The 27,883-nt window shown below is 36.3% G+C and overlaps 1 long non-coding RNA gene and 1 pseudogene across 2 annotated transcripts in view; one reads left to right on the top strand and one right to left on the bottom strand.

Annotated features, from left to right (window-relative positions):
* Positions 1 to 6,157, top strand: part of LOC114933958 (uncharacterized) — a 187,222-nt gene extending 181,065 nt beyond the window's left edge. The window contains exon 7 of the long non-coding RNA XR_014925717.1: positions 5,053 to 6,157. This is a non-coding gene — a long non-coding RNA (uncharacterized LOC114933958). The remainder of the gene's footprint in view (positions 1 to 5,052) is intronic.
* Positions 1 to 27,883, bottom strand: part of LOC114933954 (uncharacterized) — a 213,350-nt pseudogene that overhangs the window by 124,510 nt on the left and 60,957 nt on the right. The window lies entirely within an intron of this gene.

Genomic DNA, 27,883 nt, shown 5'->3' with positions numbered 1-27,883 from the left:
TCAGACTTTGATTTAACTCCACGAAATTTGTCCGTTTGATATTTATATTATATAAACTCTCTGCTCTGCGAGTTAATAATTAATTATTAGTTAAGTAATAAATTAGTTACACTTTAAATTTTTAGTCAAACCGGTTGAAATTTACGAGAATTGTGCGGGTTGATTTATCGCAAGATCCCGGCGTTCTCGCGACATAATAAACGTTTAAAAATATCCATTGTGCGACCGCATCTTCCTTAAAATCATATAAATCAGAATGTAGGTATTATAAATCTCTAGAAAATTTCATATAAAAGATATAAATGCATAAAGTATCTTTCTATCCTTTATCATTTAATTATGTATCTCAATTATATATATATATATATATATATATATATATATGTATCTTAATTTTGTATTTATATTTATACTTATATTTAATTTTTAAAAACAATTTTTTGTTATATGCATTTTTAGGTCGATCAATAATCTCTTATCTTTTCACGCAAAAGGATTAAACAGGTCAAAATGCGAGTCATGGGACAGAGCAAAATATTAAAAAGCTGACGAATCACTCGGCCCTATTACAATTCGTTTCCTTAACAACCAATCCAATCTATTCCACTCCCGAGATGCTCTCTTGTCGACGTTGTTCTTCTCTCGGTGCACAGCATCGTGTTACCTTATATAGGGATCTCCTAAGTGCCGAGAAAAATTTTGCAAACGAAACGAGGTCGTTATCCCACCGCAGGAAACGACCGAAGGGGGATTAAGAAAAAGCAGTCGCCTTTCGAAGACGGGGGTGGTTGGCCGCCCCCGATGAAGGGCGGCGAAGGTCGTTCGGCAAAAGAAAAAAAAAAAGCAGGAAAAATGCGAAAAGAAGCCCCGCGGAGCACGAGTCGTCCATTTACACAGGATATTATTTTCCACGGGATGCGCGGACGTGGACCGAATGAAAAAAGCCGTGGGGTGCCGACGTGTCGGTGATTGTTGTCGTTCACGCGACGGGGTGCAAACACGCGCGGGCGTCGACGTGCGACGCCGGTGGTGGTTTTAGCACCTTCGCGCCCTTTGATTGAACCGGACGTCCCTTTTGCCCCACCCACGTCGACGCGGTTTCCACCGCCGCTTATTATCCCTTCTCTCCCTTTCCTCCTTTTTTCCGCTATTGTTTGCGAGCAAGCTCCGGGCTACGACGAGCATTTCCGCGGACCGCGGATGTTACTCAGGCGAGCGATTTAATGAAAGCGATACGATGCAGACGGAGGAAGAGAATAAACGAGTATCGAGAAATTAAAATTAAGAATGTGGAATTCATTCACAGTAATTTCTTCATTTTATTAGATAAAATTTTCGTTTTTTTTTTTTTTTTGAATGATATTTGGAGACATTTGGAAAATTGCATAATAATCATCTTTAAATGGACGTGATTCGATTTAATTTTTTTTTAAACGAGACTTTTATTTTGCATGATTATCATTTATAAATCGATATAATAGCGTAGAGAGAAATGGAAATAATGATCGAGCATTCCTCATCAGAGATGTCAAGATTCGTTTCCCGCGTCCTTTATAAGTGAAGTTTGTTAGGAAGAATGACGAACCTTCGTCGACTTAATTACGGAGTGTCGGGAAGGACTTTATTTCTTGTCCCGCATCTTTTTTCGTGCAAAACCGACCGCGTGTTCATCTCTCGAAAGCACACTAACCATCGGTCTTGTAACTGCTAGTCATCATCGTCTTATTTTGAACCCCCTTTTCGTAGAGAAATTGAGAATTATTTCCGGTATGTAGAAATGAGTAATATATAGTCAACTTGGAAAATTAAACGTCTCTCGATGTTAGCGAAAAAGAGATATCAGGTAACACGGGGGAAAAAGTACACTGGCCGAAGATAAATGATATTTTTTGCAATTACTCACGAGTAACCCTACCCAAGTGTTACACTCCATTCTTTTTCAAATTTGGTACAAATGTAGTACTACCAAAAATATTTGACCCGTATTTTTTTATTTGTGCCCATACGCAGTTTTATGAGTAGTTCATAGATCTTGAAATTCAAAAAATATTGAATTTTCTATCTTTATCTTTTTCTCTATCCTTATAAATATAACAAAATTAATGTAACATGTAGAAGCTTTTTGGATCGCAAATTATAAATGTAAAGTAAAATTTGTAAAATTATGGAAACATTCACAATTCTCTAGTCTACATTGTTTTTTTTCTATCTTTTTGCTATTTTTTCTCAATATTTTGTTATGTAAACATAATTTTACAAATTTTACTTTACATTCATAATTTGCGATCCAAAAAGCTTCTACGTGTTACATTATTTTTGTTATACCTATAGAGATAGAGAAAAAAATAAAAAGATAAAGATAGAAAATTCAATATTTTTCGAATTCAAAGGTCTGCGAACTACTCGTAAAACTGCGTATGGGCACAAATAAAAAAATAAGGGTCAAATATTTTTGATAGTACTACATTTGTACCAAATTTGAAAAAGATCGGAGTGTAACACTTGGGTAGGATTACTTGCCAGTCTCTCTCGAAAGAAAAAAAGATCTAATGTAGACTTCGATAATGTTAAATATATTACGTTTCAGCTTATTGAAAAATCCATGCTTTAATCTCGGAAAGCGAGCGAAAGCAAATACGAAATAAATACAACCATTCTCGTTTGGAAATTATGTAACGATTTATACGATGCGCACTAATATTCCATGATGTAACTCGATTGAAGCAGCCCATAAGTGTTTCATTACATAATAAAAACTAGAACCGACCAATCACGCGATCGATCGATCGATCCCTGGTCTCGTTTTCCTCCGAACCTTCCGATTCTCCAATTTCTACTGGCGTCGAAGGGTGGTTCGATAAACGTTACGGCAACGCCGTAGAAATCTCACCGATTTATACGTTTCCAGGAGCCATGCTAATGTCCCAGACGTCTTTAGCAACGTTCTCTCCGGTCGCCGCCCCGAAGTCTCGTTGCTACGTCTCGCTCCTATTCCCGGTAAATAAGTAGTTCAAAGGCCTTCGATCGGCACGAAATTACCTTTCGCATTAGAAAAGGGACGGTCGAACTTTGTGAATTGGCGTGAGCGCGAACGCGAAACGACGCGGAGACGTTTATTCCCTTTCATTCGACGAGACGCTGCAGCAACCCCGTGGATTTTCCTAATACTCGTAAATCGTACGATCTTCTCCAATACGAGGGATCCGCGCGTATATATATATATATATATATATATATATATATAATATATATATATATATGCACTCACGTACACGCGTGACGATACTGGTTCGAGATGCGGGTTGAGTTTCTATTTTATATAAGTTCCGAATAGCGCGGAGCTCTCTAGAAAGTCAAACTCGCGCCGGAATCTTCGCAATCCGAGTTTCGCTTGAATAAAGATGTACTGAATGTGTATCCTGACATTTCAAATCCTGCGGAAAATTTAAGAGTTACTAGATCTTTTGAGCAAATCCCGACGAGGAGATTTTGATTATACGTATTAAATATTTTCATAAATCATAGTAGAAGATAATTAAAGTTATAGAGTTAAACTCTGGAATGAAAAAAAGAAACATTTTCAAATTTTGCATCCGTATATTTATTAATTTAGAGACGAGAAAAGAGATAGATTTAAGATTTATTTAATTGATAAAATATTGAATAATTTAGCTCTCTGGAGAGAACCAACTATGTATGTGCAGAGTAAATGGAAACGTATGGATAGCAATTGCATCATGTGCGAATTTGCACGGGAAAATATCTCTGTCTCATGGTCTCTTGGTCTCATCCCTTACAGACGGTAAAGCTGCTTATCGCGATGTCGATATTTCGTAAATTAACTGTCGAATTTAGTTTTGCCGAAGCTGAGTTAAAGTTGAAAGGATATAATAGTACTAACGTATTACTCTCTCCCTCTTTCTGGTGCAGCTTTTTGAATATCGTGAAAATAATATATAACAATATCGTGCTACGAATAATTCGTGCAGATTTACAGGAATTTTATATAGTTATTATTGCTTTATAGGATGGATAAATTTACTCTTTAGAATTTGTAACGCGAGAGTCTGTAGTTCTATTCAAGCTTTATTTTCGCAAAACTGATCCGCTGACGTATCCAGATCGCGCGTAAAAAATTTTAATTAACCCAAGCTTAATATTGCAATTTAAGTGCGATGCGCGGAATTTAATTGTTGTTCGGTAAGCTGCTTTTCATCCTTGGTGGCAAATGCAATTTTACAAATTCTTTGTGTTGCCACTGTGATATTATATATACATATATGTACAATTTTTGCCTTTTGCAAGAATTTCTGACATGTGAATTAGTTACACGCATACCTTATAAATTGCACTTGACACATTTCACACTTTATACTTTCGGCTCGTTAATACGAATATCATAGAGAATGAAAATATTCGTCGCAAATCTATTATTTACATTTTTTTCAAAATTGTATTGCAAGATTATTTCTGCATTAGATATACAATATTCAACAAAAATTATAAAATTCAGCAGTTATCAGGTATAGATTAGTATACTATGTAATATATATATTATACAATATCCATCAATCACACATTTTAATTAATAATCAGTTTGTTGCTAACTAGCAATGCTGATTATTATTATTATATTATGTCAACCCGATAAATAATTAAATTATTAATAGTTGGAGAGTACTGTGTCGAGAAAATTGGTTTGTTTCGCGTTTTGGTTCGTTGAACATCGTCGAATCGATGTTACAATTCCCTTTCATCTCCGCACGAACTCTCGCCATTTACAGTTTGTTCTCGCACGTCGACGATGGTAAAAAGAGTTGCGCTTCCCTTCATGTGCAGGCGCTATCGGGAGATAGGTACTCTAAAAGAAATTAAAAGTTCCTCCTTTCATCCGCGGAACCGGCTAATATATTTACGATCCTCTTGCGCGTTGGAAAGTTATCCGTTTCCGTGTTAAGGTACTGCTTTCGATTATTCGCACGGGAACAGGATACTCTCCCGCGAGAAGTCGGTAATTAAATTGCTTGATTAACGCTGATAATTATTCCGCAGGTTCCATCGCCAGAAGCGCAAAAGAGAAAGAGGGAGAGAGAGAGAAGCGTTAAGAATTTCCGGGAAAGTCGACTGTCGAGAAAATCTCAGAGTAAATTTGTCCTTGGGAAAGAGACAATATTTACGCGAGTATTAGATAATTGGTACATTCCGGAGATTTTCACAGATACTTTCTAGTGCTTTTAACTCTTTCCGAACAATTGATTCTATCGAAATAAAAGAAAGGGTAGAATTTTTCTATTTTTGTGGTTTTAAGAAAAATCTGAGAAATATATATTTCGAAAAAAACCTGCGCAAGGAGTCGATAAGTTTAGATGATTTTGTCTAAACTGAATGGGAATCAAATGCGCGAATCGTAACTTGTTAAAACTTATACAAGTGTAATTCTGCGAGAAACGCGGTGTTTAAGTTATTCTTGAAAAATAAAAAAGGAAAAATCCGAATTGCATAAATGTTTTTTTAAAAATCTGAAAAAACTAAAGTGTAATAGGAGGAAAGAAAGGCCTTTAGATACGCAAGCCAGCTGATTCCAGCGAATTACAATCCGAGAATATCCCGACGTTTTGCTCGCCTTTTTCTCGCTCGCGCCTTGTGAAAAAGCGGTAGGTAGCTGGTTTCCCCCTCGTTCAAAGGGATATTGCCGAGGATCTTCGCACCGCCGTTAATCATTCGTGACACGTACGTGGCGGGATTTAGCAAATAAATGAAATTATTACACGACCGAGTCGGAGTACTGGAAGCGGCTCCCTTTGGACGAGAGAGAGAAGGTGGTAAGAGAAACTATAGAGAAAGGAGGGAGAAGAGGCTGGCAGAATCTTCTCTCGGTTATATAGTGAAGCGTGATGAGCCGCCATTTCTGCTCAGTGGACGTGCCAGGTCGGTGGCCACTATTTTTGAGATATATCGCGAAAGGTGTACGAGGAGTCTCGGCAGAAGAAATCATTTAAGACGAAGCGATTAAGTCTCTTCGGACGATCGATCGTACTTCCATCCGTCACTTGTATTGAATAATTTATCGCCTTTGATATTGCATTTTGCAGAAAGACAAACAAAATTTTAAACGGCATACTTATTCTTCTTGACGCTATTAAAGAGAATTATGATAAAAAAGTTAGGCTTGTAAATCTAAAAATATTGGCATTAACAATAGAAGTAATTTTCATTTTCAATAACTGTTTTTCCGTTTTCTAACGCAAAAGATTTGTCTTTTTTTTTTTTTTATAAGAATTGTTTTTTTGTGAGAGAAAAATTTTTGAGCGGCGGTTTTGCTGAAAAGCAATCAAAATATAGGACAATTCTTTTTATATTTCGTAATCGCGCATGTCTTTTCTATTTTCACGCTTATTACTTTCTGTCGCAAAAAGCCCAGGTTGCTCGCAATTTTCGTCATCGAGAAAATGAATGACGTGTAACAACAAATATTGTCGCTCCGTTGCGCGATTGTGCGTCGTTGTAATTAATGAGCGATTACTGTAAGCGGCTTATATTGATTTTCGGTCCATCATAATACACTTACCGCTGTATTTGACAAAATAATCAGTGGCATCGATAACGGCTTAATTAACGTCTCGTGCAATTATAAATACATGAGCGGTGCGAAACAAGCGGCCAAAATTCTCGCGATTTGTTGCTCGACTAATTAGTATACATGCGTGTAACCGATTATATTATTGTCATTGAATTAATGTATAATCACGAGTATGTAGGTCAAAAATTTTTCACCGCTCAATTAACAAAGAAGAATTGAAAGACAAGAGTAGAGAAATCTGACAAACTAAAAGAGATAGAGATTATTAAAAAATTATATCGATTAAATCATGTCATTATTAAAAAAAAAACATCAATATTATGGTGTTACCTTGTATATAATTAATATCTTATACATTATAGGTATTATTTTTTTTCTTAAATAATTTTAGATAATAAATTACAAACACGCATTAAAAGTTCTATTTTTGCGTAACAAAATTCTTAATCGTGAAATTCAACCAACTATACATTGAATTTGCTAAAAGTGTCTATAATATAAAAAAAAATTCGATATTATAATAAAATGTATGCGCGATTATATTTTGTGATCGCTATTTTTTCACGATGTCATTTCGTTATGCAAACAACGATATGCAGAATCAAAATTCAAGGAAAGGAATTTTACACTCAGAATTCGTATATTACATGCAAATCCTATAGCAAAAGGGAGTAGATCCTAAACGAGGGTGGCGAAGTCGCTCTGTATAGAAAGCGAATTTTTCTTCCGTTTCCCCCTCGCAATCCATGATAATTTATGATGACTAGAATTTCATTTCACAAATAAAATTTTCGCGACAAATATTTTATGAGGTACGCATTTTTTATTCTAATTTTCGGCAGAGTAAAACTATAAAAGAAATAAATTTCAGAAATATTTCTTAACGTCTCAAAACTAATTCCCAAGTTCCCTCATCTCAAATTTTGTTTTAATAATATTCTCGAATAAAAAATAATTATAATTTTTGCTTTGCATGTATTTAATAATATATAAATATATTAAACATTGCAAATTACGATAGATGCAACGTAATATACTCGTGTTCTATAAAAATAAAGAGAAAAGAGTGCGTCAAATATAAACATATATATTTCTTATAACTTTTACATCTTATCATTCTTATCTTTATTAAAGAAATACATTTTCCCGCTATTCTAAATATATCTCTTTGATTATTTTTCTCGAACAACTATAAAATTCTAAAGAATAGTTCGCGACTGGGACGAGTTACCATGAGCATTTTCGCATGTACGACGGTTTTCTCGGCGGTATATTGTTATCAACGCGAAAAAAGCAGCGCGACTCTCTAAAAGCGCGAAACTTTATCGTCGCGCTACACGTTGTCGAGCCTGACTGATGAAGACGAAGGGACGCAATAAAAAGGCGGGTCGGAATTTACTACGAGAACGGCGGAACCGCTGTTCGTCATGGTATTCCATGCTTGGTATTCCGAACGGGCGAGATCTCGCGCGGGAGTAATAAAGATGATTGTATATTTCGATAAAGTCGACTTAATGTGACGATGACGAGTGTCGTCGGGCCCGACGCCGTTCTTTTCTACTTTCTTGCACCGACATCGTTCTTCTCTACTCGTCCGACACGTCGTCGTCCTCTTCTACTTCCCTCGCGCTATGCCTTTCTTAGGTCCCTCTCTCTCTCTCTCTCTCTCTCTCTCTTTCTCCTGCATTCTCCTTTATTCGTTTTTCTTCGCTCGTTTCTTCGTTCTTCTCCGCGAGGCAAGAAAGCGAGATCGCTTCAGCCCTCATAACAACGAGACCAAAATCGTACATGGAATTTATATGCCACTGCCACGCGCTTCGTCGAGATACGACCCGCCATTCTTCACTTCTAAATCCCCGGACTCGCAAACGCGCGAGCGACGGTGGAAATATTTTATCTCTATTTAATCTCGCCGCGCGCTCGCGCGTCTTGTCGTACTTGCAGAGATGTATGGAGATGATTTTTATTAGCATTGTGAGAGCGCGATAAACGTGTATTTTTGCCGCGCGCGATTCCCTTTCTCCGAGCTTGATTGTTAAAAAGATATGCTTTTTAAAATGAAACCACGAATATTCCAGTTTGCAAATATTTTCTTTACGCGCGATACTATTTTTTCTTCTTTTGCGAAACGTGAAATTTACTCTTCGAAAATAGAACGAGCATTGTGAAATTGCGTGGCTCGAAGAAACCAAATTTCTTGTCAGTACGATGGTATTCAAAAAAAGAACACTTGCTAAAATTTACAAATTTCTATCAAACAATTTCTTTAATTTAACATACACATTAAAATTGTAAAATTGTAGAATTAAATTTGTTACATTTCTTAATACAGAGGAAAATGTCGATGTTATTGAAACCAAGAAAAAACAGAAAACAAAAAAACAAAAAAAAAATAAAATAAATATGTGAGATGTGTTTGAAAATATGCTATTTGCTAGGAGAACCAGTTTATTTTTTGACGCGCTGATATCCCTTCGGAACCATCGATCGCACAGGATATTTGCTGTACCGCTATCCTGAGGGATTCGCGTGACGCTCGCCGGAGAACGAAACATTTTGTTAACCGTACCCTGCCGTGCTGTTTTATGTGGATTCATGCAAGTCCCAAGTGTGCGCGAGCCAACCTCCCAGCGTATATTAAACGAGAAGAAATAGATTAACAGAACAGCGGCATTAATATGGATAATCGCGTGAATTTGCATGAACATTAATTCGCGCGCCATTTAGCCCTGTCACTGTAATGCAGTGCGACAACGACACTCGCATGCCATGACAGTACAAAATTATGTTATCTTCATATCAGGAACACCGGCATTAATATTAATTCTGTGAGATGCGCGCTATTCGATATTACCTGATTTAAATATTAATATCGTTGGGAAAAAATTCTGTGCGAAATATACATGTGAGAAAAGAGCGTACAATTAATTAAGGAGAACGATATATAAATTACTAACAGAATATAATATATCATTTAAACACGTATAGGATGCAGCATATAATTTAATAATACACTTCGAAGTAAGATAAACATTTCAATAAATCGACATTATTAATGGAGAAAAAAATCGTACATTTCTCTATTCATTTTTATTTATACTTGCCTCGCAATTTCCATTTTTTTCTCTCTCCTCTTTGTTCGACTATCGTTCTGTATACAGGACAACGAAGCATCGCACGCTTTCAAATTCCATTTATCAACGATGAATTGGACAGGTTCCGCAAATCGATTGAATTACAACACAGATCGGATAATACGTCCGCCTTCGCCGCGTCGTTTTTTTTTTCGCTCGTTAACTCGCGACATAGGTTGCCTCGGGTATAACCCCGCGGTCTGGTCTATGCTAAACAGGATTAGGGAATCACAATAGGACCTGGTGCAGGACCGCCGGGGTCAGGACTCCGTAATAAGATTCATTGTGTTCGCGCTCCGGTTCACGCTCGGACGCGGCGCGCATATCCTGCGTGAAAGGGGATAAAAAAAAAAAAAAAAAAAAAGAAAAAGCGGGGCGAGTCGCGGAAAATCTCCCTGGCGCGGAAAGCTGTTTTCCAGCTTGCGTCTAGCCGTGGCGCAAACAGTCAACGCGCGTCGTCGAACAAAGAGCTGTTTTGAGAGAAGGAGAGAGAGAGAGAGAGAGTAGATTATTAAAATTCTTGTTCGCAAGCGCTCGCGACGCAAAAATTAGTCATGTTGAATGATGTCGTTACGTTGAACAAATAATTCCGTTTAAAAGGGCTTCCTTTTTTTTTGCCTCCCGCGAAGGTCCGGGTTTGATCAGTGTCAATGCGTTCGATTACGTTTCCTTCCGCAAGTTTGTATCTATATTATATTTGTACTATAATACGTACATAATGACGATTATCCACCGCATAGAATGTTAGATAAAGATCTTCTTTCAACGCTAATGATATCACGATGCTCGTCAAAAGGCAGACCTTGTCGAAAAACCTTGGCAAAGGCATCGTTAAGATCGATCGAAGCGAATACACAGAGTGTTCCGGAGTTAGACGGCGAATTTTCGTCGCTTAATATATAGCTTCGGTAATTTAAAGCGCTCAATTATCATTTTTGCGTCTTCCGTTAAAAAACCAATTTCTAAATAAAACGCGAATCCCCTTTTGGTATTCGATGTTTGACGAGAGAATGTAATAACCAATTTCTAAATAAAACGCGAATCCCCTTTTGGTATTCGATGTTTGACGAGAGAATGAGTTCTCAAACGATGTCTTGCGGAATCTCGCGTATTTTCCACGAAGGAAAAAGCTGAACGAAGTTAGACGGCGAATTTTCGTCGCTTAATATATAGCTTCGGTAATTTAAAGCGCTCAATTATCATTTTTGCGTCTTCCGTTAAAAAACCAATTTCTAAATAAAACGCGAATCCCCTTTTGGTATTGACGATGTTTGACGAGAGAATGAGTTCTCAAACGATGTCTTGCGGAATCTCGCGTATTTTCCACGAAGGAATAAAGCTGAACGAAGCATCGGGAGACGGTCGTTACAGTTTATTGCAGAGGAATCGACGCCGCGGGGTTAATTATCCGCACGAAACGACCGTCGCGCAAATAGGTAAATGCACGCTTTTATGCGCAGATTACCGAGATTGTCAGTTGCACGCGTCGCGGCGCTATACGACGACAGCTTGCGCCGACCGGAGATTTTCTCCGGTGTCAGTGAGCCCGGGGTAACGGCTGGCTTCCGACGCGGCCGGAAATAGAGCGTGACCGCCTTTCTTGGGGGGAGGAAGCTTGCGCCAGCGGATCGGAAGCGAGCGTCAACAGCATCTCGGCGAACGAAAGCACCCTCGTTACCGGTTCGCCGGATCTCGTAATATTATTTAGCATTTTCTCAAACTATATATTCGTTATAAAACGCGAAAAGATTTTTCTAGAATTTTTCTAGAATTTTGTGCGAGTTTATTCTCTCAATCTCTTTTTATTTTCTTTTATATATTGTAGGTACGTGCATTTAATATATGTTTTTATGTAAATTGAAAACTTAAATCAGAAAGAAATATTTTTATCGGCTCTCAATATTAAGAATATAAATATGATGTTTTTTAAATCGGCCAATTAATTTATATATGGAACTTAGTGATCTCGAACCAAGAGATATGTTACAGTTCCGAATAATTAATTTTTCGTGCTTTGGCTCTGTTGGCCGATTTAAAAAAAACATCATATTTATATTCTGAAAACTGAAATGTACAACAAATTCTTCTTTTTCTTCAAATTTATTCTTTCATGACAAATATTTGAGAATTCGAGAGGTGCAAGCGCTTCCTTCAAATTACCTCCGTCATCGTAAACGCCCATTGTTGCTCCGAAACTTTCTCTCGCGCCAGACTCTTCAACGTCGAACAAAAGCGTCGTTTCGTCCGGAAATTTGAGATCTTTACACCACGAGGAAGTGGTAGTTCCTCGATAGTTGGCGCTAATTACATTCGCCAATTATCGATCGACCGTATTTTCCCTATACAACGCGAAATAATCCAGGCGCGAAACAAAGGGTCGCGAGAGAACGAAAAAAGGAGGCGACTGGCCGGGAGGGACGATATAATCGATAAATTAACGCAAGCAGAATCCACACCCGAGAGACAACAGCCAGCGCCAGGAACAGCATCAGGGACAACAACAACAACAACAACGATAACAATAACAGCAAGGGTAGGAGAAGCGGCGATATTACGGCAGCCCGCACAAATGGCCGCTCGGCGGTGGAATTACACGATTTTAATCGCGTGTCGGGAAGGGTTGGAAGGGGAGGGAGGGAGGGAGGGAGAGGAAGGTAAACTCGACTAAGCCGTTGATATAGCCGCGATATATTAATGGACGTCGCGCATACCGTCGCGAATCCTAAATACGCGAACAGGAAGTGCACTGCTTTAATTGCGGCCAACGATGATTCCGGTGCCCGCCTAACGAGCATAATTAATCGATAATCCAGTCCACGTTCCTCTCAACCCCTCTGCTTCCGGGGGATGCGCCAGCTACACGGACGACGCATAATCCGATATTAATTTACGTAGCCGGCTCATTACGGCACTTGAGAAAATATCTACTATTTCGTAACCGGCCCGATCTCGGACGGCTGGTAATTAACCCCCGGGTCGACGTTCTAATTACGAGGTGCTAGATATATGTATATGTATATATGTTAAAAAAAAAAACCGGACTCGTTTCAGCGCATTTCTGCAAATAGTTATAATAAATTAATAATCGCGCGCGCATCCCTCCCATTATTTTGCGAAATGAAAGGGTGGATTAATGTTTTATTCAGAGGTAACGGAATTATTTCCTTGTGATTTTTTCATCGCTGATGAACGTATGAAGCATCCCGATGATAATTAATTCCTGAGCTGTGTAACGAAATTTTCATCATGTTACTCTCCGAATCCCTTATCGTATTAGCGAAAATTAAACTAAACGAAAAATGTCCTAGCATTTAATCAAACAAGTCTTCCCCTGTTGAATCTAAACTTGTCGCGAGATTTATCTAAATTTTATATATATATTTACCGTTTTTAATTGTCACGCGAGCGTAAGACGATGAAAAAAAAATGTTAACGTTGACGAGATTTACTGGAACAAATCAAACTTCTATTTCGTTAAAACTTTAGCCCGAGGCGGCGACACGAAAATTGTTCTCGTGGAGAGCGAACTCGTGGAAAAACTTATTTTCACAACAAAACTCACATGATCGCGGCAGGCAATCGCCTGAACCTTTTCTCTCTGTCTCGGCTCGCACAGGGTTTCTCGAGGGGTTAAAGATTCCTCCCAAGACTCTCTGCGAAAAGAGATCCCTTTTACGGGCTCATGCAGATTTCATAGGTGTTCCGGGGCCTTCCCGAGATTCAACACGGTTATAGACAATTTTATAGTGCTCCATATGACGTCTGTATAAAATTTTTGCACGTAAAGTCGCTAAATTCCAAACGAATAAGATTCGCAGGAAATAGTGAAAGAAAATCTACCGAATATATATTTTCACGTTTTATAATAATAAATTATCTTAAAATAAGAACAATTATTTTTTCCTCATTTTTTGGGGAGAAAAAAAGCATTGATTAAAAAAAAGAATAAAATCTATTGTAGACGCAATACCTCTTTATCCCGCTTCGAAGTCGTAAAATAAAACAGTCGTTCGATAATTGAACCACTCACTTGTAAATTGACAATAATAGGGACCATATTTCTTCAAAACTGTTAAAGTTAAAAAATATTTAACTTCTGTCGCGAATCTTGACGAGTAGTATTTACTGAACGATATCTCATTTAAAAGAGAAAGAGTGAGAAAGAGACGGAAAAAGAGAGAGAAAGAGAGAGCTGCAGCATGCTCGCCTCTTGAAACTCGGCCTGTCAAAAAAAAAAGAGAAAGAAAATAAATAAAAGTGGACATACACGCGGCGAGCAACGTGCCGGAAAACAAGCGGGACAAAGCTTAGCACGGCCGACAAAAAAGCTCACACCCGAAAAACTCACTCACCGGCGCGCGACAAAAGATGAGCGGGAAACAAAACAGCGATGAGTCGTGCTTGCATCCTCTGCGTCCTCTCATCTCTTTCTCGTCTCCCCTCGGCCACTCTCTCTCTCTCTCTCTCTTTTTCTCTCTTCTCTACTCCCAGAAAGGAAAAAAAACCGCATGAAAAATCTCCCGAAAAAAATGAACCACCGTCCGTCCGAAGCGAGACCTCATTGATCGGGTGGAAAAAGGTAGACAGCGAAAAGGTGACCGAGAAGGATTTGAGGGAGGGCAAAATCCTCTTCAAAATTAATCGAATCGGACGATTCGCGATCATTTACAGAGAGGACAGAGGGAAAGATTCGTTCGCGGAACAAATTCCCGATGCGTCCCAAAAAGCAGGATGCACAAAAAACACAGAGTCCAGCAAACACAGTATATAAATGTTATATACTCAAGCATGTTACATGTAACGTATATGTTAGTTGTAATTTCCCACTCATAGATGTAACATTTTTAATATTACATATATTACATTGTAGTTATTGTATATTGTCATTATATCCCAAGATAGCACTGACTTATCAATACACCAATGTGCTATTTGGTATATAATTACAATATAACTCCATGTAATATATGTTATATTAAAATGTTACATCTATGAGTGGGAAATTACAACTAACATGGATGTTACATGTAACGTACACGTTATATTCCATTTTATTATAGCAATGTAACAATTATGTATCGGTGTTTACTGGGACAGTATATAAATGTTATATACTCAAGCATGTTACATGTAACGTATACGTTAGTTGTAATTTCCCACTCATAGATGTAACATTTTTAATATTACATATATTACATTGTAATTGTCATTATATCCCAAGATAGCACTGACTTATCAATACACCAATGTGCTATTTGGTATATAATTACAATATAACTCCATGTAATATATGTTATATTAAAATGTTACATCTATAAGTGGGAAATTACAACTAACATGGATGTTACATGTAACATACACTGTTATATTCCGTTTTATTATAGCAATGTAACAATTATGTATCGGTGTTTGCTGGGACAGTATATAAATGTTATATACTCAAGCATGTTACATGTAACGTATACGTTAGTTGTAATTTCCCACTCATAGATGTAACATTTTTAATATTACATATATTACATTGTAGTTATATTGTCATTATATCTCAAGATAGCTGACTGACTTATCAATACACTAATGTGCTATTTGGTATATAATTACAATATAACTACTATGTAATATATGTTATATTAAAATGTTACATCTATGAGTGGGAAATTACAACTAACATGGATGTTACATGTAACATACACTGTTATATTCCGTTTTATTATAGCAATGTAACAATTATGTATCGGTGTTTGCTGGGACAGTATATAAATGTTATATACTCAAGCATGTTACATGTAACGTATACGTTAGTTGTAATTTCCCACTCATAGATGTAACATTTTTAATATTACATATATTACATTGTAGTTATATTGTCATTATATCTCAAGATAGCACTGACTTATCAATACACCAATGTGCTATTTGGTATATAATTACAATATAACTCCATGTAATATGTTATATTAAAATGTTACATCTATAAGTGGGAAATTACAACTAACATGGATGTTACATGTAACATACACTGATATATTCCGTTTTATTATAGCAACGTAACAATTATATATCGGTGTTTGCTGGGACAGTATATAAATGTTATATACTCAAGCATGTTACATGTAACGTATACGTTAGTTGTAATTTCCCACTCATAGATGTAACATTTTTAATATTACATATATTACATTGTAATTGTCATTATATCCCAAGATAGCACTGACTTATCAATACACCAATGTGCTATTTGGTATATAATTACAATATAACTCCATGTAATATATGTTATATTAAAATGTTACATCTATGAGTGGGAAATTACAACTAAGATGGATGTTACATGTAACATACGCGTTATATTACCTGTTATATTCCGTTTTATTATAGCAATGTAACAATTATGTATCGGTGTTTGCTGGGACAGTATATAAATGTTATATACTCAAGCATGTTACATGTAACGTATACGTTAGTTGTAATTTCCCACTCATAGATGTAACATTTTTAATATTACATATATTACATTGTAGTTATATTGTCATTATATCTCAAGATAGCACTGACTTATCAATACACCAATGTGCTATTTGGTATATAATTACAATATAACTCCATGTAATATGTTATATTAAAATGTTACATCTATAAGTGGGAAATTACAACTAACATGGATGTTACATGTAACGTACACGTTATATTCCATTTTATTATAGCAATGTAACAATTATATATCGGTGTTTGCTGGGAAGGGACACGAAAGGAAAAGGGAACAGAAAACCTAAGAAGGAAACTGTAAAAAATCAGAAGAAGAAGGACAAGAAGAAGAAGAGGGACGGGGCTCATAATAAATTTTCGCGACCCGCCTTCGTCAACCCCCTTCGCTCCCTTCATCCCCCTTCGCACTGCAACTAGTCGGTAGAGAGGTTAATGCACTTCTGGCAGCTTTTCCACCTTCTTCCGTCCCTCCTGTCGGCCTCCCTCCCCTCTCGCGCTTTAATCCCTCCAGTGTCCCTATCACGCCTATCCCGGAACGGAGCTCATCGGATACGGATCTTCTCGACGGAGCGACGGCTCTCAGGGATGGGATTCGACGGCGATGCCGGAACTCTCTCTCTCTCTCTCCCTTCGCGGAGATACATCGAAAGCCGGTCGAAGATTCCAAGGGGCGGTCGACGACGAGCGACGATCCGTATGAAAAATTGATGTTATCGGACTTGGAAATTCATCCCCGGGCTTTCGACGAGCGGAGTCCGACCGGTCGGCGGTTCCCGGGATTTGCGCGCGATCGGTTTGCGGCGTGCGCCGTGCAGGATAAAATGCAGCGAGACGCATTGTGGCTGAGGAGATACTCCTCTCTTTCTCTCTGCGGCTTGCTTAAAGGAATATACATGTACATTGATCGGGTCGTACTCCCGTCGGCGACACGAGAAACATTAAAATCGCGAACGAGTCTTTTCCGAGATTGTCGTGAGACAGCATCGGAAATCACGAGAAAGGATAAATCGTGCGTATATATATATTTTTTAGTAAACGTGATATAGTTGAGAAATATAAAAATTTCATGTATATATACGTGTATATGTACGTGTGGGTGCAATTTCGTTAAATTGCAGAATCAGCAGGTATATAAGAAAATGTGTTGGACTATATTACCTCTATTAAATGAAATTCTACTGTACACGTAGCTAAAAATTATTAGAATTTTATGCATAAATTATGTATATGTATAGAAATTATTATATTTATATTTTTCATACTTCCAGTCTTTATGTATAGCCTACTGTGATACCAATTAAACGTTAATACATAAAAACTGAGGTACAAAATGTATACATACATATATGGTATAGAAAGTCGGTATCGACCTCTTTCTATAAATTCTTTCGAATCTGAAGTCTTTTCCGCTTCTTTGACACGATAGTGAGCGAAACCGTCGCGTTATAGCGTTGATTACATGAGAAAACGTAAGTGCAAACTTTTTAAAGTCGAACCTTGTGAATGCCACATGCATCCTTACGAGAAGTCTGAACGGAAATGGCGATTGGAGGTAGATGCGAAGAAGGAAGAAATAAACAGGGGTACTAGAGGAAAGAGAAGGAGAGGGATGTGAGAGAAGTAGAGAAGCACGTTGATGGAGGACTAGGAAGCCCCCGTCTGAGCACGACTAGCTGCTAATGGTTTACAAACAAACGGTGACAGAGTGATGCTGCGAAGGTGATAGCCTGTCCATTCCGAGACAAAAAAGCGTAAGCTTTTCACCGAAAGACGCATTTTCGAAACTTTCATACATATTTTTAACTCAAAAATAATAATATCGAAATCATCGATGAACTTTGTGGCAAAAAAAATTATATTGCTTGTCATAAGTATAATATATACAAACTTTCAATATTTATAAAGAATTTTTTATAATTCATATTTTTCAGTTAGAATTTTAACGATATATTAGGTCAACGGAAACATGATATAATATAAATACAAATTGACTAGTTAATTAAAAAAAAATATTTACTATTGATTTATTTATTTTTTGAAAAAAAAAAAATATATATATATATATATGTGTGTGATTTATATTTTCTATTGTGAAAATAAATAGCAATCGGAAAACTTTTTATTTTGTTACCAATTGATTGATTTATTATTTTTACATATATTTTTATTTATTGTATATTATCACTTTGAAAACTTCCATCAAGCGTGTGATATTTATTGTATTTCTTTCGCGATGCGAGAACACTCTTCCAACCGGCTTACTCCTGATTATCTCAGGAAGAAATTTCCCCGGAGGAGTTTCGAAAACTTTTTTTCTGAACGCGATCGCGCGCGCGAAAGCTATGCGAATCACTGATCTAACTCGAATTTATAGCAAATAAACTGTTTCATCGTTTCGTCGTTTTATCGCTCGCGCACGTCGATTTGACTCAGCGCTTCTATGTATCGAATCGCGCGCACAGAAAGTCCGTGAACGCAATTGGAAATCGATTTTATGGCAAATAAAATGTTGTTTTCACCACCATGCCACTCTCTCTTTCTCTTTCTCTCTCTCTCCCTCTCTTTCCCAAGGCGCATCGTGTCCTTAACGCTGTAGCGATTTTTCACGTGTATCACGAAACACCGGAAAATTTACAGCCAATGAAAATTTCCTCTTCCTCCCGTTCTCGCCTATAAGATCAGCTGCGAATTTTATATGTGAATATTAAAACCTTCTCAACCGATATAAAACAGGATAGTGGAAGAGAAAGAGTTCTCACCGGATAAGGCTCTTGTTCTCTTTAGCCGGGATATATCATATTATTTAGACTCTTAGCTATTAACTCTTGAGTGAATCAGTAAAAAAATTAAGCATTTGCTCTTCTTGTGAATTAACACTGGAATTTATTTGCAATTTTATTTAATATAAAAATATTCAAATAACAAAAAAAATAATTACAAAATTAAGAAAGAATAATTATAAGAAACAAAAAAATTTTAACATATATAAGATAGGCAATAAGAGCCAAATCGCGGATGACAGTGCGTTATTCTAAACGAAACTAAATTTTTTCGTTAGAATTAAATACCTGTGCACAAGGCACCAAATTTTTACTTGGACACGGCCAAGATATAAAATTGGAATAATCTCTACAAGAGATTTTTAATTCCATGTATCCCCTATTCCCCCTAAAGAAATAAAGTGCGAGAGAAAAATATAGATCCGAAAGTCGCAGAATCGGGAATCGAACCCGAGACCTTTCGCTTGCCGGGCGACTGCTCTTCCAACTGAGCTATTCAGATCCTTTCGATTCTATACTTTTCTCTGTTATATATATTAATGTTGGTAAATAAACGCCTTTAAGCCAGCGTGTATAAATTAAGAGTTTAACTAGGCTCTGTAATATATAAATATAAATTTAACATATATAAGATAGGCAATAAGAGCCAAATCGCGGATGACAGTGCGTTATTCTAAACAAAACTAAATTTTTTCGTTAGAATTAAATACCTGTGCACAAGGCACCAAATTTTTACTTGGACACGGCCAAGATATAAAATTGGAATAATCTCTACAAGAGATTTTTAATTCCATGTATCCCCTATTCCCCCTAAAGAAATAAAGTGCGAGAGAAAAATATAGATCCGAAAGTCGCAGAATCGGGAATCGAACCCGAGACCTTTCGCTTGCCGGGCGACTGCTCTTCCAACTGAGCTATTCAGATCCTTTCGATTCTATACTTTTCTCTGTTATATATATTAATGTTGGTAAATAAACGCCTTTAAGCCAGCGTGTATAAATTAAGAGTTTAACTAGGCTCTGTAATATATAAATATAAATTTAACATATATAAGATAGGCAATAAGAGCCAAATCGCGGATGACAGTGCGTTATTCTAAACGAAACTAAATTTTTTCGTTAGAATTAAATACCTGTGCACAAGGCACCAAATTTTTACTTGGACACGGCCAAGATATAAAATTGGAATAATCTCTACAAGAGATTTTTAATTCCATGTATCCCCTATTCCCCCTAAAGAAATAAAGTGCGAGAGAAAAATATAGATCCGAAAGTCGCAGAATCGGGAATCGAACCCGAGACCTTTCGCTTGCCGGGCGACTGCTCTTCCAACTGAGCTATTCAGATCCTTTCGATTCTATACTTTTCTCTGTTATATATATTAATGTTGGTAAATAAACGCCTTTAAGCCAGCGTGTATAAATTAAGAGTTTAACTAGGCTCTGTAATATATAAATATAAATTTAACATATATAAGATAGGCAATAAGAGCCAAATCGCGGATGACAGTGCGTTATTCTAAACGAAACTAAATTTTTTCGTTAGAATTAAATACCTGTGCACAAGGCACCAAATTTTTACTTGGACACGGCCAAGATATAAAATTGGAATAATCTCTACAAGAGATTTTTAATTCCATGTATCCCCTATTCCCCCTAAAGAAATAAAGTGCGAGAGAAAAATATAGATCCGAAAGTCGCAGAATCGGGAATCGAACCCGAGACCTTTCGCTTGCCGGGCGACTGCTCTTCCAACTGAGCTATTCAGATCCTTTCGATTCTATACTTTTCTCTGTTATATATATTAATGTTGGTAAATAAACGCCTTTAAGCCAGCGTGTATAAATTAAGAGTTTAACTAGGCTCTGTAATATATAAATATAAATTTAACATATATAAGATAGGCAATAAGAGCCAAATCGCGGATGACAGTGCGTTATTCTAAACGAAACTAAATTTTTTCGTTAGAATTAAATACCTGTGCACAAGGCACCAAATTTTTACTTGGACACGGCCAAGATATAAAATTGGAATAATCTCTACAAGAGATTTTTAGGGGGAATAGGGGATACATGGAATTAAAAATCTCTTGTAGAGATTATTCCAATTTTATATCTTGGCCGTGTCCAAGTAAAAATTTGGTGCCTTGTGCACAGGTATTTAATTCTAACGAAAAAATTTAGTTTCGTTTAGAATAACGCACTGTCATCCGCGATTTGGCTCTTATTGCCTATCTTATATATGTTAAATTTATATTTATATATTACAGAGCCTAGTTAAACTCTTAATTTATACACGCTGGCTTAAAGGCGTTTATTTACCAACATTAATATATATAACAGAGAAAAGTATAGAATCGAAAGGATCTGAATAGCTCAGTTGGAAGAGCAGTCGCCCGGCAAGCGAAAGGTCTCGGGTTCGATTCCCGATTCTGCGACTTTCGGATCTATATTTTTCTCTCGCACTTTATTTCTTTAGGGGGAATAGGGGATACATGGAATTAAAAATCTCTTGTAGAGATTATTCCAATTTTATATCTTGGCCGTGTCCAAGTAAAAATTTGGTGCCTTGTGCACAGGTATTTAATTCTAACGAAAAAATTTAGTTTCGTTTAGAATAACGCACTGTCATCCGCGATTTGGCTCTTATTGCCTATCTTATATATGTTAAATTTATATTTATATATTACAGAGCCTAGTTAAACTCTTAAAAAAATTTTATTCATATGCCCTTTCCTGGAAAAAATTCTGCGGACGCCCATGATTATTAATGAAAAATCCTACAATCATTACTTTCGTAAACGACAAGGAGACGAGAAACGAAGAGGTCTTCCAGTAAGAAACAGCGAAACGACGTGAGGTGAAACGAAACTCGGAGGAATTTCGAGATAAGTAGCAGGGGGTAGGTTTATCCCGGAAATTTGTTACCTCGAGCGCGCGAGCATAAATCGGTCGACGAACGAACGTTATGACTCGGGGATTGCGAATTTCAGGGTGACATTTTATACGATTTTCGCGCGAGTTTCGCATAAGGGAGGAGCGAGGTAAAGGGCGGAGACTTTGCGGGGAAAATTTAACGACGGAGCTTCTCTCTTCCTTCTTGCGCAATGGAAAAGACAAACGAAACTCGCGAAACATCTCGAAATTTCGGAATTTTTGCGGCCCGAAGGGCTTTTCGCCTGTGTACCTATGAATTTCCGCACGACGCTTCCGGCATCGCGAGAGCGGATCAGTCGAGGAAAAAGATGCATTAAAAGTTGTGCGAATTAAAGTAATTTTTGGCACATTTATAATTTATTATATATACGTTTTTCTTTTTTTATTGCAACTTCTCTCGCCAACTTAATTTTCATTAAAGTATTACGATAAGTGCTAAGTCTTAGAGTCGCTAATAGGAAAGTAAGAGCTCGTTCCTTCCGTTTAATTTAAAGTGCGCTCAATTTCGAGAACTTTAATCGAGCGCTCAAGATTGCGCGATGTTTCGAAAGAAAAAGAGAGAGAGATAAAGGAACGGTTTCCGGCCAAATTTTCGTTAATGAAGGATCCGCTGCTCCAAATTCAACGAGAGATTTATATCCCGGGGAAAAAATAGAGTTTCCGGAGCGTGGATCTCGCCTCAAGGGAAAACAATGCCCGTATATTTGGTATACGTCGTGCGCGCGTACCAAAATAAAGAAAAAAAAGAAAAAAAGAAAAAAAACATTACGCACACCGAGTTGCATTTTACCGCGGCCGCGTCTAGTATAATTCGCGTGCGTTCCCTTTACGTGCGGATGCAACACCACTCCAAGAACTGCCAGGCAAAGGCTAACAAAAAATCCTCCTTTGCATACGGGAAAATGCAACGGTAAGGTCGCTGACCGTTATTCCGTTTGCGTATGTTGCGCAAAAATCTCCCTTTCGCAGATATTAATCCAAACATTTATTTTACGCGTCACTGCGACGATACGCTTTACGATTTAAAGTGTATTAAAGTACCTAACGTACAGAGTATACAAAAACTGTGTAATTGTGTGACATTAAAAATTTTTTTAGCTACATTGTGCGCGATTTTGAAATTCTATTCGATCTATTCCCTAAGGAGCTAATTATATTCACCTATTCGTGAATAATACGTTATCTTAATAGAGCGTAACAGCGAATTTCCCGATAACGGTGTTTAGTTACGAATAGGTAACTTTCGCGCAAAACGATTTTCGCCAGCCACGCTGCATTCGATATGCGTTGTTTAGAGCGGAATTAAATCATTTTCTGGAATCGCGATTGGATTCGCTATCTGATCGAATTGCATAGGAATCTTTTCTCTTTTTACATACAAATACTACATATACACACATGCACGCATCACCTATCATCGGAATAAAACGCCGCACCCGCCAATCCATGTAATCCTCGTTCGATTTCATGGATTTGCAAAGGTTACAATATTTGGCCGTACACAATTGATAGCGTTTCATGACAATCCTCTCACTATAACTTTGTCAAAATAACGTTAAACTTTCACGTAGTATTTGCAATTCAGAGATCTCCCGCAAAAAACCGACAAGTAATTAAGAATAATGTTGAGTTAAATTATGCTATTGAAATAAATTATGTGATAATAGTGTGATTTTGTATATTTATAAAATCACAAAATTTTTTAATTATATTGTAAAATTAATTATAAAATTATATAACAGCTCGATATGTTTGATTTTAATTTTTAATATAATAGTCATTATTTAAAAATTAAAATAAAATTCGTACTTTGTCGGCGGAAAATATAATAATAGAGATGGCGAAAAAACAAAAGAAACACACGAGATAAAAAGAAACGAAATTTTTCACGTGTAGCGATCTTTGTCAGTTTCTGTCGATATGTACGTGATGCGTTATTTGACGGAATGAAATCATTTCGCGAAATCGCCATCGCAATCAGTTTGAAATCGTACCGCATCAACTGAAATTGGATTTATTATTCCATATTCGTATCTACCGTATTTAAATTAGCAGAGATCAATCGAATAGAGCCATCATAGGTACTTTGCGCCGTACATAACTAACAGTATCGTGTTTTTTTAATAATCTACTCGGTATATATTCCTTCCTTCGTTGGATTAAATGTAAAAATATTTTCCAAGTCGAAAATTAAATAGCACGTGTGCGCGAATATTATTCACATAATTATAATCAGATATCAAAAACATATCAGGTAAATGTCACAATGAAGAATTATATTCATATTAGAATTAAATTTATACATTTTTAATCTTTATCATATGCGCATTTTATTTATATATATATTTTTTTATATCTTTATATATTATATTATTATAATATTTTATATATAATTCAAAAATTTTATAAATTCAAGCGATAATATTTAATGATTAGAGAGTCAAAAGCAGAAAAGGATTTAAATAATCTCTATTACACAAAGCAATAAAACAATATGTTCAAGATTTGGATGTTTACATGAATTTACAATAAAATAAAATTTAAATTTCAATGAAAAGTCGCTGGAAATCAAAATAACCGGTTAACAACCGCACATAACAACTCGAATGACAGCTAATAATAGCTAATCACGATCGCCCTTCCTCTTTACACGCCCCATCTAAGAAGGATTAAATCATCCGGATGAGTTGATGATTCGTGGTGCGAATCCACATCGGATCAGGCACATCGAATTGGATAAGCTTTACTTTTTCATAGCCGTATCCGTGATCGACCCGACGGCCGCCCCAGCCCGCAAATCAAACGCGCAAATCTCGTTTTCGCAAATCGAACGTACCTCGATCCCTCCAATTCTCACCCTCTCACCCCCGGCCGGCCTACCAGCTGATATCCGATCCCTCGACACCCGCCGTTGCCTCTCTCTTTCACACGGCAAACGTTCTTCCAACATTTTCCTGGCACGTGTTATTTTATCCACTCCTTTCCGTTCCGTTCGCGATTACGTCCTCGTCTGAAAAATTGCTCGCGCCAAAAATGAGCGCGAGAAAATCGCGCGGAATGCAGAGACGGATATTACGGAACGTGTTCTCGAAATCTTGTTCCGATGTTCCTATCAAGCGTCAAGCGTTTTTTTTTTTTTTTTTTTTTACCAATTTCGCGCGTAATCGGCTATTTCTTACAATTAGACAAAAAATGTCAAAAAAAATATTGAATTATATATAGGTACAAATAAAGAGAATATTTTTCGCCGAATATTATTATTATAAATTATTATATAAATACGACTTTTAGCTATGCAAGAGATATGATACGTTATATTAAAATATTGCACGCGCGTCATCAAGAAATATCATCCACGTCATTTCCAAATTTAATCTCTCGAGTTTCCACTATTATTCCGCAATAACAATTTTCCGAAACTTGATCGACATGCATTTTGCATCAAATACATCTGTGTATTTTTGTGAATAATAATAAAATAGGTTACGATAAGTTATCTGCTGAAATCAAAGCAATATATTAATATCGGCGCTTAAATTAGATAATAATTATTCGTGCTACTTTTTTGTATATTTGCTTATTCACGGTTGAAAAGCGTTGCGATGATTTTCAAACGATCAATATAAGTCCCTCTCTTTCTCTTTTATTATTATGATATTGCGTATTTTAAATTTGTATATGCGGAATCGGCAAGCGATAATTATAAACGCTATTTGTTCAGATATTCGGCAATAATTAATTATATTCGTAAACACGCTACCGGACCGGTTATGCAATGAACGTGACAGGGAGAGCGTATATTCGAGATTGCCAAAACCGTGGAACATTAGCCGTAAAATCCTATCGTATATCCTGTCGTAAATTCTCGATGTTTATCACTAATTATCCACGAATAGGCGATGCATCCAATAATGCGTTAGTGGGTTTGGCTATAAAATAAAATTATATAACAAAACAGATTATTATTTCGCGGGCATTTAATTGCGTATAATTTTGAATAAAGTGCGTACACAATGAGGAGAGACAATAATCTGTTACATCAAGATAACACACAATGATATGATAACGATAATAAATTAAGAAATTAGTTATAATAATAATAGAAAGCATTGAAAATATATATAAAGTGACAATAATTAATTTTATCATCGAGATGTCCCTATATATTGAGAAATTTGACAATTGACTTAAATAGAAAATTATCTCATTATTTCCGCCATGAATCTCGAGAGTTGAAAATACACCGCTTTTCACGGTTCTTTATAATAATAATAGGAAGCATTGAAAATATATATAAAGTGACAATAATTAATTTTATCATAAAGATGTCTCTATATATTGAGAAATTTGACAATTGACTTAAATAGAAAATCCTCTCATTATTTCCGCCATGAATCTCGAGAGTTGAAAATACACCGCTTTTCACGGTTCTTTATAATAATAATAGGAAGCATTGAAAATATAAAGTGACAATAATTAATTTTATCATCGAGATGTCCCTATATATTGAGAAATTTGACAATTGACTTAAATAGAAAATCATCTCATTATTTCCGCCATGAATCTCGAGAGTTGAAAATACACCGCTTTTCACGGTTCTTTAAAGCGTCGAATGGAGCTCTTCGTTGCCTCGTCAGATATTCGGATAGTTCCCATTCGAGGGAAACTACCGCTTGATTGCTGGGTTAAGCTCCATCGATATTCAACCAGTCTGTTCCATCATCCGAACCGGTATTATTCAGGGGAAACAGCCCGGAGGGGTTCGCGAGAGAGAGAGAGGACCCGTGTACGACGAAGGGGTTGACGTTGACGTAAGTCAGGGATGAGGCCAAGATATTGACTGCGCCTCTGTAGCACTTGTGCCCGGAATGTACCTCCGACGGGTGCTACGAGCATTACTAATATTATGCAGCCGCTGCATTTTGCATGTCGTAGATAAACGCCTTGCGCTAATTGCAATTTAACCGGGGCGCAATATGCAGTTTGTTAACGTATGTATGTTTATTAACGAATTGCCGACCGTGTGTGTGTGTGCGCGAAACGTGTCCTGAAACGTGTGAATTTGTTTAATATGCCTGTGAATATGGAATCAGACCAACTTTACACGGAAGTTTCAAAACATGAGGGAATTAGCAGTGACGATATGTATTTATTGATATGCCCACTGTCGATTCGTGGTACGGAACGATTTATTTTTGATTTCGTTTATGATCATTTATTTATACATTATAATTTGTTCTTGATAATAATATTAAAAATTATGCAGCCATATTATCGAGATATAACGCGAAAATAAAATAAAATATATAAATTCATAAAAAATTTCATTATAAAAATTTTCCCATCGTTTGAAAATTTTTAGCGAATGTTTTAGAGAAATATGTGAAAAAAAAAAAAAAAAAAACTTGTTCTCATATTAATCTAAAATAATAGTCGCTATATTTAATAAAATTCAGTATTATATTCTCTCACAGAGTATTTTTATGGAGTATTAAATTATGTAGTCTAATAATTTATGTATATCTCGAGTTTTAACATTATGTGTGCATATATTTCATAGTGCTTTTATTGAATATTTAAATATATAATTATATATAAATATATAATTACATAGTCTAATATTAATGTATATCTCAATGTTTAATATTATAATTTATATTCATTCAGTTTCATGTTCAATTCAATTTTATCCCTCAATCTCAATATTATTTTTTATAGATTATATATTTTAAATATAAAATTTCACACATTTCACTCGCTTAAATATAGCGACTTATTTTTTATTAATATAAAAACAGATTTGTTTTTTTTTCCACATATTTTTCTAACATTCATTAAAATAATATATAAACGACGGGGAAATTTTAATAACAAGATTCTTTATGAATTTATTTATTTTAAGTAACGTAAATGTGATGGCTTAGTGAGAATCATCTTAATGTGAATCTTACGACGTTTTATTTCGTTTA

This window comes from Nylanderia fulva, unplaced genomic scaffold (genome assembly GCF_048542155.1).
Source record: "Nylanderia fulva isolate GAGA-0341 unplaced genomic scaffold, ASM4854215v1 Scaffold50, whole genome shotgun sequence".
Lineage (NCBI taxonomy): Eukaryota > Metazoa > Arthropoda > Insecta > Hymenoptera > Formicidae > Nylanderia > Nylanderia fulva.
This window is presented reverse-complemented; position numbering and strand designations above follow the sequence as displayed.